Source organism: Lygodium microphyllum, chromosome 30 (assembly GCF_053477565.2).
Source record: "Lygodium microphyllum isolate KBCC chromosome 30, Lygodium_microphyllum_v1.1.10, whole genome shotgun sequence".
Classification (NCBI taxonomy): domain Eukaryota; kingdom Viridiplantae; phylum Streptophyta; class Polypodiopsida; order Schizaeales; family Lygodiaceae; genus Lygodium; species Lygodium microphyllum.
Genome location: NC_141164.1, coordinates 29,167,782 through 29,186,451, shown reverse-complemented (window position 1 = coordinate 29,186,451; position 18,670 = coordinate 29,167,782). Strand labels below are relative to the sequence as shown.

The window sequence follows — 18,670 nt, the reverse complement described above, 5'->3', positions numbered from 1 at the left end:
AAGAACTTAGAAATATTAGGATCTAAATTTGATTTATGTAAATGCCCTAAATAAAACATGAAAATGTTAATATAGTCTATGATCATAATAACCTAAGTTGATATTTCTTTATTTGAGATTTTTCATAACTTTGTGGCATGGTCACTTGGTGTTATCTTTGGAGGACATGAGTTGCCACTTTGGATGGGATGAGGTTTGAAAGGTATGTGAAAGTTCCAATTTACATGTCAATTCATACAAGTGAGAGGGGATCTTTGATATCATAAGGTAGATCAAATGTTGCTTGTTTATAGCATAACTCAATTGTATTTTTCAATCATGCATTGTTAGCTTGTTTTTGTTTGAGAGGAATCCACTTGTAGGTTTTGCAAATATTTGTTGTGTTGTGCTTGACCCAATATATCAAATAACACATATAATCCAATTTGCATATTTTAATGCCAAAAGTTATCCACATTGTCATAATTAATAATTATACCTATCAAGTGCTAAGCCATGAGTTATGTCTCATAACTCTTGAGTTTTTAATCATTTAAATTTATATATTTAATAATTAATAATTATATCTATGATACACGGCATTTAAATATATTCTATGAATATAATATCAATTCAAAAAATTCATGTCCAATCGATATTTGTATTTATTTATTGGTCTAGATATTATCATTTTGATCTCTTTTTTAAGGAGATTCGTTAAACTTTTTATCCGTATTTTTAAAAGTGATTTTTATAAAATTGTAATTCATTTTACATTAAATCTCGGATTTTCATGAGCAAAGACTAAGACGGTTTGATTTTGTGTGGTGAGGTGTGGGATGAGTGGACTGATTGGGTACGAAGGCTGGCGTGCAAGGCAAGCAAAAGGACTCGTGGAATCGCTCTTGTCGAGAGCCGGGGGCCCAAAGAGAGAGCGAGAGAGAGAGAGACCTTCCTCCTCCTCCTCCCTCGAGAGAGAGTGTGTGTGCGCGCTTTTTAAACAAGTTCACGCAGCTTCCTTTCTTTGATCTCTGCCTCTGCGTCGATTGGAGTGCTGATCGCTTGTATACCCAGAAACATTACAGTATACGAGCGAGCAGAGCTGCTGTATTAAGGGTGCTGGGTGGTCGCCATGTCTTATCCCACCGTCCTTATAGCCGAGGCTTACCTCCGAGGCAAAATGGCTGCCGCCTCTTCTTCCTCCTCCTCTAAACCGCAAGATAAGAAGAAGCCAGCTTCATCGTCACCATCACCAGCTTCTCCTTCGTCTGAGAACGCCGCCGCCGCCGCCGCCGCCTCCTCCTCCTCCTCCTCCTGGCGCTGGCTCAAGAAGAAGCTCACCGGCAGACCCCCCACCAACCCCACCAAAGCGCAAACCGCCGTCTGGCCTTCTAGCCCGACGTCGTAGCTGCAAGTAAGTACTGATAACAAATCACCTTGCTTCTTACGAAGCCCCTTCCTCTACATCTCCCACTACACCTTGTATTGTATATGGCTTATAAAACATGTCGCATATAGACTGTGTCGTATGACACGCGTTCACGTCTTAATAAGTCTACAACATTATGGCTCTTATTCTCTCTCTCTCTCTCTCTCTCTCTCTCTCGCATACACAAGTTTTGGAGTTTGACCTTTCTAATTTGTTCCAACAATCACCCACAAGCACACTTCTAGACCTTCCAAAGCCTTCCACAAATCCACAATAAGTTTTTGACATTTTTCCATGTGGGATAAGCACCCCCTTTCTTTTTTTTGCCCTGTAAATTGATCAACACCATAAGCTATTGCAAGTAATTGCATACCTAGCCAATCGTATTTGGGCCACAAGAGACTGCTAGCCCCCACCTAGATCCAACAATCCCCTACCCTGCACAATTTTACATTACATTCTTTAATTTTGAGTAGGAAACTGTTCAAAGTCATACTTGGCATTTCCTTGACTAATAAATTTTTGGGGACAAAGTAACTTGTCTTTCTTTCAAGACTATTCCATTTATAACTTATCATTGATATGCTTTCACATTCCTTCTTCCTTTCAACCATGTATCCGTTTATCAGATGTTATGGTGGACTATTTGCTTTACAAATGGCCTTAACACCCCAAGAAAGCTATACTTAAATACTATACTAGCATTTCGTGTGCACAAAGAAAAGCTAGGCCACTTCGCGGTAGCTTCGTTGCCCTGTGGCAAGTGAAGTTACTGTACTATCACATGACAACTTCGTTCAACAATCTATTTCTCATCTTTCTTTCTCCTCTTTTTCGTCTCAGTTTTTAATTTTTTATTTACTCTCTCTCTCTCTCCTCCCCCCAAATTTCTTATATCTAATTTTCTCTTTCTCTCTCTCTTTCTTTGCCTTCTATTTTAGTTTATTTTTTATCCTCTCCTAGTTCTCTCTCTCTCTCTCTTTCTCTCTCTCTCTCTTTTCTTTTTTCTCCCCCTGTTTTTCTTCTCTCTCTTTCTCTCTCTCTCCCTCCTTTTATTTTCCCCCCTCTCTTCTCTCTTTTCCTTCTCTCTACCTTTTCTCTTTTCTCTTTTTTCTTCTTCTTCTTCTTCTCTCTCTCTCTCTCTCTCTCTCTCTCTCTCGCTCTCTCTTCATTCTCTTTTTAAGTTTTTTCTTTTCTCCCTCTCTCTCTCTCCTCTCTTTTCCTTCTCTCTTTCTCCTCTATTTTTTTATTCTCTTTTTAAATTTTATATTTTCTCTCTCTATAATTCTCTCTGCATGTTCTCTCCCTCTTTCTCTCTCTTCTTCTTCTTATTCTTCTTCTTCTTCTTTCACTTTCTTTACCTCTTCAGGGAGGTTTGGAAAAGGAGATAGGTTCAGGAAGTCCTCTAGAGGTTCAAAGGTTTCCAAACTTACAGCGAAAATTCTTCTCTCTTTTCCTTCTCTTTTTTCTTTTTTTCTTTTTTAAATTCTTCTCTCTTTAAATTTTTTAATTTTCTTTTTCTTTTAAATTTTATATTTCATCTCTCTATAATTTTCTCTCCGTGTTTAAATTCTCTCACTTCCTTTTCTTCTTTTCTCTCTCTCTCCCCTTTTCTTCTCCCCCTTGCCCTCTCTCTCCTCTCTTTTTCTTTTTTCTTTTCCTCACTCTCTTTAAAAGTTGATATTTTCCTCTTTATAAGTCTCTTTCTCTCTGTTCCCCCTCTCTCTCCCTCCCTCTCATTTTCTTTCTTTTTCAGTCATTGTAAATTTCTCTCGATTCTCTCTCTCTCTCTCTCTCTCTCTCTCTCTCTCTCTCTCTCTCTCTCTCTCTCTCTATTTTTCTTTTCCTTTCTCTTTCTCTTTCAAGTTTTTTTATCTCGCTCTCTTTTCTCTCTATATATTTTTTCTTCTCTCTCTATTTTTCTCTTTTCTCTCTTTCCCTTTATCTCCCCCTATTTTCTCTCTCTTTGAAATTATATATTTCTTATCTGTCTCTCTCTCTAAGGCAAAAATTATATTAAAAATGTTTTATTTCAAAAGAGACTATTATCTTTTCTCTTTTTCCTCTCTCTCCATCTTTTTTAATTTATTCTCTTTCTTCTTCTTCTTCTTCTTCTATCTCCCTCTCAAAGTGTATGAAAAACTATGTTTAAAAAATGTTAAATAAAAAAGTTTTAAAAAATATTTAGTAAAAAATTTTAATGAGAGAGAGAGAGAGGCCCTACACATGAGAGAGAGGAGGGAATGGGGAAAAGAAAAATGTTTAATTAAAAAAGATTATTCTCTTTCCTCTTTCCCTTCATCCTATATTCGTATTCTTTATATCATTCTTCTTCTTTTCTCTCTCTATCTTCCTTCTTCTATCTCCCTCTCAAAGTGTGTGAAAAACTATGTTTGAAAAATTTTAAACTATTTTTTTTAAAAATATTTAATTAAAATAAAAGTTTAAATTAAAAAATTTAATCTAACACAGAGAGAGAGAGAGAGAGAGAGAGAGAACCTAGGCCCTACAAATGAGAGGGGGGGAGGGGGGAGGAATTTAATTAAAAAGGGGAGGAGGTAAAGAAAGAGAGAGATTATAAGTGAGAGAGAGGGGAGGGGGTTTTAATTTTATTAGGGAGGTGAGAGGAGAGAGGGATTTAATGAAAAAAGGGAGGGGGAAGAGAAAATGAGAGATAACACGCGAGAAAGAGGGGAGGGGAGGGGATTTTGATTGAAAAATGGAGGTTTGAAAAAATGGGGTAGGTTTGGGAAGCCCTCTGGAGGTTTGGGGCTTTAATGAAAAAGGGGAGGGGGGGAAAGAAAGAGAGAGATTATAAGTGAGAGAGAGGGGAGGGGGTTTTAATTTTAAAAAGGGAGATGAGGGTGGGGGGGGGGGGGGGGGGAGGGGACTTTAATGAAAAAAGAAAGAGCGAAGAGAAAATGAGAGATTATACGTGAGAAAGAGGGGAGGGAATGGGGTTTTGATTGAAAAAGGGAGGTTTGAAAAAGGGGATAGGTTTGGGAAGCCCTCTAGAGGTTCGAAGGCTTCCAAACTTACAACGAAAATTCTTCTCTCTCCCCTCTCTTCTCTCTTTTCCTTCTCTTTCTTCTTTTTTCTTTTTTAAATTCTTCTCTCTTTAAATTTTTTAATTTTCTTTTTCTTTTAAATTTTATATTTCATCTCTCTATAATTTTCTGTGTTTAAATTCTCTCTCTTCCTTTTCTTCTTTTCTCTCTCTCTCTCTCTCTCTCTCTCTATCTATCTCTCTCCCCTTTTCTTCTCCCCCTTGCCCCCTCTCTTCTCTCTTTTCCTTTTTTCTTTTCCTCACTCTCTTTAAAAGTTTATATTTCCTCTCTCTATAAGTCTCTTTCTCTTTGTTCCCCCTCTCTCTCCCTCCCTCTCCTTTTCTTTCTTTTTTACTCATTGTATACTTCTCTCAATTTCTCTCTCTCTCTCTCTCTCTCTCTCTCTCTCTCTCTCTCTATTTTTCTTTTCCTTTCTCTTTCTCTTTCAAGTTTTTTTCTCTCACTCTCTTTTCTCTCTATATATTTTTTCTTCTCTTTCTATTTTTCTATTTTCTCTCTTTCCCTTTCTCTCCTCCTATTTTCTCTCTCTTTGAAATTATATATTTCCTATCTATCTCTCTCTCTAAGTCAAAAATTATATAAAAAATGTTTTATTTTAAAAGAGACTATTATCTTTTCTCTTTTCCCCCTCTCTCCGTCTTTTTTTATTTCTTCTCTTTCTTCTTCTTCTTTTTCTATCTCCCTCTCAAAGTATGTGAAAAACTATGTCTAAAAAATGTTAAATAAAAAAGTTTTTAAAAATTTTGATTAAAAAAGTTTAATTTGAGAGAGAGAGAGAGAGAGGCCCTACACATGAGAGAGAGGGGGGAAAGGGGAGAAGAAAAATTTTTAATATAAAAAAGATTATTCTCTTTCCTCTTTTCCTTCATCCTCTGTTCGTCTTCTTCTTTTTATCATTCTTATTCTTTTCTCTCTCTATCTCTCTTCTTCTATCTCCCTCTCAAAGTGTGTGAAAAACTATGTTCAAAAAAATTTAAACTTAAAAGAACTTTTAAAAATATTTAATTAAAAAAATTAAAGTAAAAAATTTAATGAGAGAGAGAGAGAGAGAGAGAGAGAGAGAGAGAGAGAGAGAGAGAGAGAACCTAGGCTCTACAAATGAGAGAGAGGGGGGGAGGAATCTAATTAGAAAGGGGAGGGGGTAAAGAAAGAGAGATTATAAGTGAGAGAGAGGGGAGGGGGTTTTAATTTTATTAGGGAGGTGAGAGGAGGGGGGGCTTTAATGAAAAAAGGGAGGGGAAAGAGAAAAGGAGAGATAACGCGTGAGAAAGAGGGGAGGGGAGGAAGAAGCAAATAGTGACGGGCATGCCCATTTAGTGCTTGTCTGAGGCTTGTTGTTGGACTTCCACTTGTAGACTTCCAACGTTTTAATGGTCTAATTTGCCATGTATAACACAAAGGTTTGATTGTAGTTTTTAACTTGGAAATACACATGCTATAGTAAACACCAAAATATTTTTGTTCAAGCATGTTTCTCCTTTGTTGCTTTTGTAATATGTTTCTTTCATCTTCAAGTTAATAATTTAATAACGTCTAAAATGAGTAAACTTGGAGAATCCAGTTGTCTAACAAGAAACCTACTTAAGTTGTTTGTTTTATTAACATGTCACTGTAGTTGATAATGATTTTTCTTTATACATGGAAGCTAATGTTTATTATCTATAATGCCTTAGAGCTCACAATGATAATAATAAATGCCAATAGATGACTGCAAAAAAACAATGCATATATAATCAATGTAAACATAAGTATAAACCCCCAACCTTGTGATTATGAGCCCAAGTGTAACCCATTAGACGATTATAGATAGTAATAGATGTGTTAAGCTTACTTATTTGAGCTTTCTAAAATGATGATATGCATTAGGAAAAAAACTCAGTAATGGCCATTTTAGTCTCCTCTCTTTTCTCCTTAAAACAAGGAAAATTGGAGAGAAGAATGGTAAAATCTCTTGCTCACAAAATGAGTTATCAATAAATAGTGTATGCAATCTATTTGTGTCTGTGTACTCTACAATGTCTATCCATCCTCCCTCACACACTAAGCTACTTGCTTTCCTTTGACATCTATGTGTGTCTATCTATGCATGCCCAATCTACCTCCTGATATTTCTAAATTCATGTTTCCATTAAGATCTCTATGCATCTCCTCCAGCCTATCTCCATGGACACCAAACCAACTATTTTCATTAACCTCTTTGTGTTTATCTCAATGTTTTTATCTATACCTCTCTAGTTTATCCTCATAGACTCAACAACCTTATTTTTATTAACCTATATATGTATTGATCAATTTCTCTCTAGTCTAACTCCATAAATATCAAACCTCTTGTTCTCATAAGAATCTCTATGTGTTGATGTAAAGTATCTTCACACACTCAACATACATCTAGATAAATTATGTAATAATTTCATATATTTTTAACTAGAATATAAGCAATAAGTAGAATGAATACAAGCAAAAAGGAGCTACATATTGAGATAGAGTTGGAATATACTCCATTATTCAAAAGGATAGAGTGTAGTACTGGTGTTAACCCTTAAGCTCTACAACCAATAAACCTTCAATTTTCTTAGGAATCACAAATTTGCTAAAATATATGTATGAGGGTGAAAATGGGTTGCTTGGTTACATTAGGTGGCTTAATGGTTATGTATTCAAAGTGCTCATAGCTTGCTAAGAAATTATAAAAAACTGTCATAATGTGATTGTTGCACATCAACTTCAAATATAGTAGCTCATAGGATAAGTGAAACAATTGAATAAAATTATAGCTTTTAAAAAAACAGATTATCACAATGTAGAATACTATTCAAGACATTGGTATTTTGTATGAGGAGGCAAATCTACCATTGGATGACATTAGAAAAATCAATAGCCAGTTGATATAAGAGTACAAACAGAAGACAAAGACAATTAATGAGTTAATTGTGATCATTGGCTAATGGAAGCAATGTATCAAAGCATGCAAGGTATCTCAAAATGAAAACCTAAGTGAGGATGAGCTTGGATCATCCATTTGAAAATTGCCGAAGGCAAGTATATTGAAACATGCTTAGAGCAATCCAAAGTTCAAGGTTGTGAAGGAGAATATGATCGAGTGCACACTAAAAGATATCTCAAACGACTCCTCAACATTGGATCCACAATCTATTTGTGACAGGGCTCACATTAGCACATGGACTTACTCGAAATATTCAAGGGTGTGAAGGTTGGGGTTTTGGTCGTGTGTTGAAAATAAATAGAATCATGTCTCTTCCTAGACCTTGAAATTTAATAGAGGTTTTGGAGTTGACATGAGATTCCATTCGTGTTCTTGGCATGGAAACACTAAAGGTTGGGACAAAAAATACATATGAGGTTAAGTTTATTGAACTTAACAAATACTGTCTGGATCTATGCAAGGTATAATCAATAATGGTAATGTATTATGATATGTCTATTTAGGAATATAGTGGTAAATTGTAGTTTTTCATCAAGTTGGATGAAAGTGAGGCTATCAAAAGGGAGTAAAGCTTGAAAGAGTTAGTGTAACTTTGATGAATATAGCTTTACAAATCAATAAGAACAACCTAAGAAAATTTAGTGTTCAATCAATGTGCCATGTGTGATGGTTTGCTGCATTTAAAGTTCCCAAGAAAACATTTGAGGGGCTATAAATGAGTCTTTACACACACAATCATTTCTAACATCATCCATTGTGGCAAGATGCTCTCAGTTGAAGGATATGGAAAATATCTAGTTGAATAACGTCTTGCAAGAGACTTTAAAACTTTATAATACACGTGTGGAATCTCCAATTGTAGAAATCGATCATAGTGGAGGGTGAATGGCAGCAATCTAATGATCCAATTGCTATCTTGGTGGTATAGGATCACAGTAGCAAATGAATATCAACTCTCGCAAAAAAAAGCAAATGAAAGTGTTGATGAGTCGGATACATATATGATTTGAATCATGTCGTGTCACTAAAAAAGTACATTATGATACCTCAAATGCCAACAAAGGGAACCATGCAAAGTGGCTAAAACAAGGCTTCGAGAAGGCAACAAATGAATTTGAAAAGAGCTAAGATAGTAAGATGAAGAACATATGCAGTGTGAATGCATCTGATTCACACAAGGTTTGGAAAATTCACATTAGATAGCACATGGCATATACTAAAGAAAAATTGATCATGGTTGAGGGGTGAATAGTTGTAATCCATTGATGTAATTGCTATCTTAGTGATACATAATCATAGCAACAAATGAAGTTATATTCTTGTAAAAGAAAGTAAATGAAAGAGTTGATGAATTGGCTATTGACATGATTGAATTACATCATGTCACTAAAAGAACATGTTGTAATGCCTCAAGTGCCAAAGAAAACCATGCCAAGTGGCTAGAAACAAGGCTTTAAGGTAGCAAATGGGTTCAAAAAGAGCTAAGATAGTAAGATGAATAATATGTTCAGTATGAATGCATTTCATTATTTAAGAGATAAAGAGAGAGAGTATGTTTATGTAAATGAGTCTTAAAGTTTAAGCACTATATATTAGGATTTCACTCTATCTTATTCATTGAGTTTTCAAATCTCTTGCTATGTAGAAAAGATAGCTAGGCCTAAGATGGCTGAAAAGAAGGTTCCTCTCAAAGTGCCATATTGTGTTTAGTTAAATGAAGCATTTATAAGCTCAAATGCAATCTTGGACAATGACACTTCATAGCTTGTCAATAGACTACCCCTGTCTCAACCTAAACCAACTTCCTTAAGCCACCTTGAGAGGGGTCCTCCTCAACATCCCCACAAGAAATACGAGTGGTGGCCATGTATAGTGGCCCTAAGAGAAATCAAGAAGTATCAATGCTCTTTTGATCTCATAATTCCAAATGCTAGTTTCTTGAGACTTATTCACAAGACTCTACAAGATCTCTATCGAATGGAGAGTAGGAGGTGCTTTTTTTGGCATAAGGTCAGGATACTGCTGGAGTATGTGCAAATGGCATGACGGTGCTCATCACAAAGTCTTCTAGGACCTAAACGGGGGATCTATTTGGGAGAGTATGCATTCAAGGTTGAAGATATTTGAGAAAACGTCAATACTTATAAGATAGATTATTTACACTATATTGATTGCTATAATAATAATTGATTCTAAAATTATGATAATAAAAACCCATTGAAAATGACATAATAGAATCAATTTTAGACTAAACTATTCAAATGACGAATCCCTCTTAACTAAAGATAACTAGTCACCTATATGTATTGAAGCAACACAAAATAGGGCAAATGTACCCATAAGCTAACTTGATGAGACAAGACTAAATCATTGCTCATTAAGACCCATTGCACATAATAGATAAAAGAAAACATCAATTCCAACAAGCAAAAAAATAACTAATCGAATGCATAAATTTAGGTACCATAGAATATAACAAATTTACACATAAAGAGAGATTAACACCTATACTTCTTGTTCCAAATGAACTCTATGAGAAGACAAATTCAATAAGAACCAACACTAAGGTTTAATGAAAACACAATAGAAAAGAGGAAACACACACACACACACACACACACACACACACACACACACACACACACACACACACACACACAAAATGAGCACCTCTACCTCTTGCCCAAAATAATATTTGCAACAAAACAACAACAACAATTAGAAATTACATCAATCCCTACTAAAAAAAACAACACATAAGAGAAAATATAAAGAGAAATGGATACTGTGTTTTGTCCAAATTCTAGAGTTGTAAGGAAAAGAAATCACAAAGTTAACTGGAATGATCAAAATCCTAATTACCCTCACTAGAGAGCTTCAATGGAGACAGAAACATACCAAAATGGAGAAGAGAGAGAAAGTGATTTACTCCTCAATTTTTAGTTCAATTTAATTTTGTGAGAGAGAAAAAAAGTAAAATTGAAAACTTACTAAAAAAGAGGGGAAAGTATGAGGTCAAAGGAGCTCAAAATTTGTACACTATTCATTTTTTCTTTTTAAATCTCCCACTACTTTTTGAAATCAAAACCCCAAGTTTTGGAGAGAGAATGAAGGGAGAAGCCCAAGTGGAAGCAAGAACAAGTGGAAGCAAGAGAGATGTGAGCTATGGAGAATGAAGTAAGAGAACAAGAGAGAGATACCAGATGTGGGAACTCCAGTAGTCACAATGTGTGACTGACCATCCCTTATTCAATAGCCATTGAAAGAATAAAGAATAAAGTGATAGTGATGGGTGCCCACTATATGTAGTGTACATGTATATAGTCATGGTATGTGTAATAAATATAAGGTAGCATAGACACATGTGCCTTTACCCCCAACAACCTCTCATTTAAAGATGAATGTGTCTCTAGTGAGGAGAGAATAAGAAAAAAGTGACAAAATACAAATATACATGAAGTCCAACAAGATGAGGAATAGAATCTATCTCATTCTACACCCATCATCTTCCTAAGGAAGGAAAAACGTTCCACTGGGTACCTCGGTGACACACTAGTGTGACATGTGTATATTTGTGTGCATCCTTACATACACCCTCATTGCTTAGTGTACCCATAGTAACACACAATGCATCCATACCTACATTAGCCCATGTAGTGAGACAGATCTACACACATATCACTTAGCTCAACCTCAGTACACTATGCATTCAACCAAAAGACCTTAGTGCGCTAACATACTCTTACACAATGCATCCATAGTGTACTGTGCATCCATCTATACATCTATGTTATGAAACCATCTACAATCCATAAACCTATCATGCATCCATAGACCCACTAGATACCCATAGAGCTAGTGTATACACTTGCTTACATTATGTGCATTTGCCTATATTGTGCCTCAACCTATAAGACATTGAGAGCACACATCAATACTTAGCACATCCATATAGCACATGGTGCATTCATCACGGCATACCACACATTGTGCATTCACCTAGACACCACTCTTGCACTTTATTTCCAACTATACACAATGCGCATCCAAGTACATACATAATGCATTCACTGAGTGTATACACCTAGTGCATATGACAATATACACCTACACACACATAAACAATCCACATTGCATCACAATATGGACCATCCTTTACTACATATAGATGCACCCTTTAGCCTTCAAGCATGTATTAGGATACCCATTAGCAACATAAGTGCATATAGACACATTGCACACATTGACATACACCTAAGGTACACCTTTGAACATAAAAAAACACTAGTAACCATGTGTGTGACCATGTGCATCTAGGCATGCTTGTGGATACTTGTGCATGCTTGTGAATAGTGTTGCATATAGCCAACACCCACTCTAGGACTCACAACACATAGAGTTTCTTACTCTACACATAAAGACATCGCAATGCAAACATAAGTACACTTGCATATTCATTAGGTAAGAATGAACATTGTGCACTCACTTTACAATGCTAAAGGCTTAGCACACATAATCACACTTAGTGCAATTCACCTAGCACCCTATACACTACGAGCACTTAGGTGCATTCATAGACACAAGCGAACACGAATTAGCACTAGTGTACATGTGTAGTTATGAGTGTGCACTCATATATCCACAATTATTCATTGTAAACCTATTGCATCTTGGGACACATTGCATTTCCTCCTAGCCTTGCATACCTAGGTACATGCACATCATAGCACTAACCCACAACCACTTATTGAATGTCACACACACTTATACATTGCACATCACAATTAGGGGTGTATCCCATAAGGTTTTTTTCCTTTAATTTCTTTCACGTTAAAAAAAACCAAAAAAAAAAGAAACAAAAAACTAACAAATAAAACAAAAAGAACAACAAAACCAACTAATACACAAAAATAGAACTCACACATTTCAACACACATGATCAAAGTGTGAACCATTGGGACTTGAGGACTACCACAGTCAGGGAACCAAGTCCTAGTCACACTCGACCTAGAAAACACACCTATGCATGACCTCATAAATCACATAATCAATATAGTCAACTTAGAGACCATGGGAATCACACGTAGCCTATGGATAGATTTGGTAACTTGAGAGGTAGTTTTGATGATTTCCAAGCCACAACTGATATATTCCAAAAATCTACAAGCTTTGATGCTTCAAGGATAACTCCCAAAGCATTGCAATAGAAGCTAATAGGGTTGAAAGGAAAAAGAATGCTTGCTCTCAATTGCTTGGTTGATCTCAACAATGACACCAAGATGCAACTTGCCACAATGCAAGTAGAAGTGGATATCACCCATAAGATGTTGTTCAATGCAGGAGCAATTAACTTGTCACAAGACTCCCTCTCTGATCTTGTGCAAAGAAGACTCTTTGGTCAATTAGATATTCTCCAAAATTCAGAACACATATTGGCCACAAACCATTCTAATCGAGATGGTCGATCAATAGAGACCAAGCAAAGATCCCTTTAGTGGATAAATAACTAGACAAATACTGAGTCAGTGATGACCCTTACAGTTTCATACAACAATTTGAACAAATCTATGAGGCAAATAACATTGTGGGTGATACCAAGTATGCAGAAGAATTTGGGTTTTTCCTAAGTGAAAAAGGGTGCACCTAGTTCACAAGTCTAGATACCATAGAGAAGGCCTCCTTTATACTACTAAAGGACATGTTCAATCATCAAGTGTTTTGCTAAAGTTGGACATGGGGAAAATCTCATTGTCTGGCAGATGAATGTTGAACAATAGGAAGGGGAGAGCATGAGAGACTATATCTCTAAGGTTAAGAGCCTATTTAAATGCATACCTCTTGCAAAGAGGTCTACACCCAAGGTGGTCACAAAAGCCTTCATCAAGGGCATCTATGATGAAAGGATTTATGAGACCTTAGCTAGAAACTCTAAGTTGAATCTCTCCATCATCAACAAAGTCCTCAATGCAGGTCTTTGTATGGATTACCTTCACACAAAGAGCACATCATGGATTAATGAACAATGGGATCCCACCAAGAAAATCGTATAGAACAAACTTAGACAAAGAGTAAAAAAACACTAGAATTAATGATAATCTCAAGGAGCAATATCAAGAGTTTCTCACGATGGTAGAATCTCTAAAAATTTGAAGGCCATATAACCACAACATGAAATGTGTGCATATTATGGTGAGACCACCTCCCTTTGGGGTTCTCCAAACCTCCAAGGATATGCACAAATCGCTAATGTTTTAGTCACAAAGCCACATATTACAGAGCCCCACTTTTGCCTATGAGCACTATAATTAAGGTGCCAATCATCCTAACAAACCCCATTAGGCTAGCAATTAGCATTGCTAGCCCCTCCAGAACACCAAGTGGCTATGCAAAGAGTGAGAATCAATCCTTTATGAAGACCTAGATCTCCCATGATCACACATTTACCTAGTGATACCCTCATTTATTTTATTGAGGGACTAGCTAAGGATGATAAATACATGAACCCTTTTGTTTGCTATGATGAAGAAGGGCACCCAATCCTTATGGATTATAGACCTATTTTGATCGTGATGTTAAGACAAGACCACAAGCCAGGACTGCCTTTCACTAAGGTTCCTATTGGTTATTGGACTTGTGGATAGCCATGACACATCACCTCAAGATGCCCACAAAAGTTAGAGAAAGCTAAGTGAAATGAGGTGGACCAGTGCTCTTGGAATGCCAAATTAGACACATGTATTTTGATTTTCCATAATGCAAGGAAAGTAGTAGCAAGGCCATTGTTCCTACAATGTCCTTAAGGCTATTTATAGTGGAGATGAGTAATGATGAAGATAGTATTCCCATTATAGTGTTGATGGAGCACTTGTCAAGTCTCTTTGCTAGTTCTTCTTCCCCTTCTTTCCTTCCACTCTATTTGTCAATTAGTATATGGATGGAATTTTTACATTTTTACCATTGGAGATGCCACACATGCATTTCAAAGTTTTCAAGTCAAACCTACAAGCTATTATTTAGCTATGTATTTACCATACCCTTTGATCGAGAGCATCTCACTATGTTGTTGGCCATCAATGATGTTTAAAATGCTTATGTATGCAAAGAAGAGCTATATCACCTCAAATGTTTTCTTACATTAGGAAAAAAATGAACTTAGAAATTGGCCTTTTAGCCTCCCCTCTCCTCCTTAAAATAAGAAAAAGTGGAGAGTAAAATAGTAAAATAATCATATTCTATCTTCACTTTTGCAATCTTTTTTTGCCTTTTTTATATTATCCAACCACAAAGGATTTGCTTTGAATTTTTCTCTCTCCTAATTTAAAAACCCTTTTCAAACCAAATTTTATATTTAAAAAAGAGTTATTTACAAGATGTAGTGCTTGGTTTTCAATGCAAAATGATTAGTAGATACAAAGTAATTGAAATTTTAATCAAAAATAAGAAAAAAAAGTAAAGATATTTTGAAAATTTTTAATATTCTATCTTTTGGTAAAAAACAAACATATTAGTCAAATTTTCCATTTTTAAAAATATTTTTTGGAGATATAATTTTAATATCTAAAATATGAAAGCTCTTGTAGAATACCCCTACTCTCTAAGCCAAAATTTTCCAATTTCTTTACTATCTCATAGCTTTATTGTGACCTCTTCTCTGTGGTTTTGCAACCTTTATTAACGTAGAGAACTACTTGTATCCTCTTGCTCACAATCACTCATCCATAACCACAGTATGCAATCTATCTATGTCTATCTATCTTTTCTCCCTTACTACACTAAGCTACTTCCTTTTTCTTAATACCTTTGTGGGCTGCTCTATGTATCTCCACTCTATCTTCTGAGACAACCAAGTAGGCTCCCCATTTCTATAACTATCTCTGTGCATCCCCCCAACCTATCTCCATATAGACACCAAACCAACTATTTCCATTAACCTCTCTACGTGTCTATCTCAGTGTCTCTACTTATGTCTCTCTAGTTTATTACTGTAAACTCAATAGCCCTATTCATATTAACAATAAGTGTGTCATTTGGCCTCTTTGCAATCTAACTCCTTAGACACTAAACCTCATATTATTCGCATAAAGCATCTTTGTGTAATTAATTTATATATATGCAACTCGGGCACAAGTAATAAGTAAAATTAATACACGAAAGAATGAGTTGAATATTGAGGTGGAGGTCAAATGTGTCCCATTGTTCAAAAGGACCCAATATACTAGTGAGAAACCTTAGATTCTATAGAGTAACAAACAAATGGGATTGAAGCACGTGGACTTGTGGGTTGATGGGAAAATCTATCCAATTGATCTCCTAACTAAAAACCTCCAACTTTCTTAGAAGCTATAAATTTTTTGAAGTATGTGTGTAAGGGTAATAATGAATTGCTCGATTACAATTAAGTGGCTCAATGATCAAGCATTCAAAGTATTTACAACCTACCAACCCAAGTAACCATAAAAATGTGTCATGATGTGATCGTTGTATATCAACTTCATGTACAACAACTCCTAGGACAAGTGGCATAACTAAATGAGACTATAATTCAATAAAATAATCAAAGTATTACAATGTAGGACACTATCCATGGCATTGGTATCTCATACAAGGCACAATTGGATGACCCATTAGGGGAGTTTTGAGGTCTCGAAAATGCCTTTTAGGATGTGGAGAGAGAGTGCTCTAGACCAATAAGAGCAAAGCCTCCGTAACGGAACTTCTATTTAAAAAATATTAAAAAATAATTTTACAAAAACATATAAATATAATAATATTACGAATTTGTATTTTTATTATCTATTTTTAGTCTCTTATATTCGTGATTATGATATCTTTTGCATTAAAGGCATAGAATCTCGGCTACTTTTATTTAATGATGTTTCTAGATTAATGATAATGACTGATGTAATCAAAATTCAAATTAGTGAAAAGCATGGCGCTCAGTTTTTTCCCTCCTTTCTTTTATTCCTCTATTGTTTTTCCCTCCGTTATGGTAGCCTAGTCCTCTCTCTCTCTCTCTCTCTCTCTCTATGCATATCTCTCTCTCTCTCTCTCTGTGTGCATGTCTCTCTCTCTTCTACCATGGATACAGAAATTCGACCTTCAACAAGGCGTCCAAGCTCCCAAATCACATCCATATCAGTGTTTAACTCATTCCAAATTGATGGAAGATGGATTCCTACTATCATTAGCAAAGGTAGTTGGATCACCATGCAACAAGCAAAACGTGGAAAAAGGCAAAGACATGAGAGCTCATTTATCTCTGCTTGGAAGGGCAGAATCCGAGATTTTAAGCTTGGAGCAAATAAGAATAGCATCAAAGAGGTACTAGTGCAACATGTGTTCATGCATAGAGAGTTGTGTTTGAAACCACGATCTTCAAAGCTTCCAATGCATAGACCAAATTGTAAGAATTTGATTCTTAAAGTTTTTCCATTATAATATTTGTTTGTCTTGTAGATGTCTGTCCCTCTAATCTTGAGAAATAGCAACCAGTGGAGTCTATTATTGATGTTATTGATGTTATACATGGTTCAATTGGAGAAGAAATGCATAGAGGCAGAAAGAAGACAGAGCTTGCAGAGAATGGAATATTCTTTTATGACCATTCTTATGTTATTCCTATGCGGCGTTGCCAATGGGGATCAATAAACCTCCTTCCTTTGCCAGATTTTTCAAGCTTTGAGTGTCCTTTGCCAAGTCCAGCTACTAGTGAGGGCTATAGATGTAAGATATTTTCTGAGATCCAAAAAGCACTAAAATCTAATATCTCAAGTAGGCTAAGCAAAGTTACTTTGTTTATGCCTATTAATATATTTATTGATTTCTTCTCTAATATGGAGATAAGAATAACAAAAACCATGCTTTCAGTGAAGAGACTAACATATGATCATATCATACAATTTGTTGATGAAGGATGGGATACAAGGACAGAAGGAAAAATTATATGTAAGATAGATCAAGACTCTATAGCTTGTAAATATATGATTGCTACTCAAAATTTTATCCTTAGCTTTTACTATAGTCGATGGCATTTTGTTGGTAGCATTCTAGTTGCTTTAGACCAGAATCTTAATGATTTCAGCAAAGATCCTATAGTGGATCTTGATATTTGGTTCAACGAGGATATTATTGCAATCTTAAAGATCAGAAAATCATGTACGCTACATTAAGTGAGGATGGATTTACAAAATAAAGACATTGAACTACCATGCTCCTTTGTATTCCAACTTGATAAGAAACGAGTAAGTTTTCACATCATATTATATCTACTTAGATGTATATCAAGATCTCACTTCCTAACTAACAAACATTTGTAATTTATTTTTTACAGATATCGAAAAGGAGAGAAAATAATATACACTGCAAGGACATTCAAGAAAATATATCTTTACTATCAATATAAAATATATGTACAAATTTTGTAGCAGATGTCTATCTGCCATCTCTATGAGATATACAAGGGCTGAAGGGAAAATTTCTATATATGAAGGCTTGCAAGACGCTATGGCAAAGCTATTTCTTTTTTGGAGAACTACCCTTTCTAGGAGTCCTTTTGCCTTTCTTTGATGTCTTGGGTATAGAAGGTGTGGGTAAAGGTGTTGAAGTTGTGGCTTCACATTCCGTGGTTATAGGCACCGCATCTCCTTCATGGTGCAAATCCCCACCAATCTCTATTGTTGGTTGTATACAATTGACCATTATATACTTCAAGAGCTTTGCTCTGACGTACCAAACATGCTCAGATGCATAGCAATCCTTTGAAAACTGTCACATATTTATAGAAAAAAGAGTTTTAGTTCATTATTGTTCTTACAATAGACTATATTTTTATCACATCAATGGACTATTTGCAATTAATATCTATCTTAAAGTTTAGCATCTTTCATATCACCTTTACATGTTTATCATCATTAAGATAAACAAAGTTAACCATTCTTCTAGCATTTGCAACAATCACCCTCCAGCCACAAGAATGGCTATTATCCTGATGGGGACACTGTAACCACCAACACAAAGTAAAACTATAAAAAGAACGAATGATAGTTCATAGAATAAACTTATGTTTCAATTATTTTAATCAATAACTTACCGCAACTTGTCTATATTGCATTGTTGTAAGCAAATCAGACGGCATAGGGGGTCTTTTCTCTAGCTCTTCAATTAATCTTTTTGCACCTCTATATATAAAATATATTGAAATTTAGAGTACTTACAAAAAAAAGAATTGAAATATCAAGGAGCCCTTGGATA

At 35.5% G+C, this 18,670-nt stretch overlaps 1 long non-coding RNA gene across 4 annotated transcripts; it reads left to right on the top strand.

Moving 5' to 3' along the window:
* Window positions 1–890: 890 nt before the first annotated feature.
* LOC148009662 (uncharacterized) lies at window positions 891–18,165 on the top strand. Of its 4 annotated transcripts, none has more exons than XR_015689698.1 (2): window positions 891–1,393; window positions 17,751–18,165. It is a non-coding gene; the product is annotated as an uncharacterized LOC148009662 (long non-coding RNA). The 4 variants fall into 4 exon arrangements; XR_015689699.1 differs by lacking the exon at window positions 17,751–18,165 and adding an exon at window positions 8,349–8,363; XR_015689702.1 differs by lacking the exon at window positions 17,751–18,165 and adding an exon at window positions 7,640–7,654.
* The last annotated feature ends 505 nt before the right edge of the window (window positions 18,166–18,670 follow it).